Genomic DNA, 1256 nt, shown 5'->3' with positions numbered 1-1256 from the left:
TCATAAGAGCAACACTGCTCTCAAGATCAGTCATGCCATCGTTTAACTTTAAAAGTGAATTCAAGACAATGTCTAAAGATGATAAGTAAACTTAAATTCACTATCATGCTAGCAAAGAATTGGTGAATGTAAATATGTAAATATTGTAAAAAACACCCCTACATTTGGATGGATGGTTGGGTAGGGAGTGGGTGGAACTCGAAGTGCAGCCACCTCCCCGTGGTGAGTTCTGGGTAGTTTCAATGTCTTTGAGACGAGCTAAGAGCTGCACACATACATGCATCGATCACACTTTCATTTTTAAGTGTAGTTAAAACCTTTTAACTATTAATTTTGGTACAACGATGTGATTTAAATACAGTCAAAAATGTCCGAATTCACCGATTTATTACCATTTTATAACTTTTTTTTGCGAGCCAAAATTATTTTAAAACAGCAATAAAACCATTTTTAAAATCAAATGTATGTTACATACTGTTGTTTTTTTGGTGTTGGATAAAAAAAAACATAATTAGAATTTTTTTTCAACATTATGAAAATTTTTGAAAAAAATTGATTTTTTCGTAACTTTAGGCGACATGCGCGAACTATAGATGATAATTTAGAATTTTTTTATTATTTTTCCCAAATTCAGGGTACAAAACTGCAACTTTTGAGGGGTAATCGGATACCAAATTCGAAAAAACGTTTTTTTCGAACCACCCTAATATACACCTACACACACATACATACACCTACACACATTTACAAACATATACACACACACACACCTACACATTCACATACACACAACTACCCACACACTCATGCCTGCACACAGACACAAACACACAAACACACACGCATACATATACACACACACTCGTGATTGCCAAAAACATAATTTGAATTCAAGATGTCTGAATTCAAATTAATTTTTCTTTTCTTGTTCTCTAACGTGGTAAGTCACGTATCTTCCATTGGATTTGAGTTAAGCGCACATGAAAGATGCTTGAAAAATATTTTTTATTTGTTTTATCTAAATGCTTCTAGTTAAACAGTATGATTTATAATTTGTATTAGAACGAAAACAAATTGCTTTTCTTCGTTATATGCATTTTTATAGAAGACTAGCAGAACCCGGCAGACGTTGTCCTGCCTTATACATATTTTATCTCCAATGGTGAGTGTGATGGCATTAAAACGTTATAACGTATTATAACGTAACGTTATTACGTATAACCATCAGAAAATTTACTAACGACATACCTCTTACG

This window comes from Uloborus diversus, unplaced genomic scaffold, assembly GCF_026930045.1.
Source record: "Uloborus diversus isolate 005 unplaced genomic scaffold, Udiv.v.3.1 scaffold_768, whole genome shotgun sequence".
Lineage (NCBI taxonomy): Eukaryota > Metazoa > Arthropoda > Arachnida > Araneae > Uloboridae > Uloborus > Uloborus diversus.
This window is presented reverse-complemented; position numbering follows the sequence as displayed.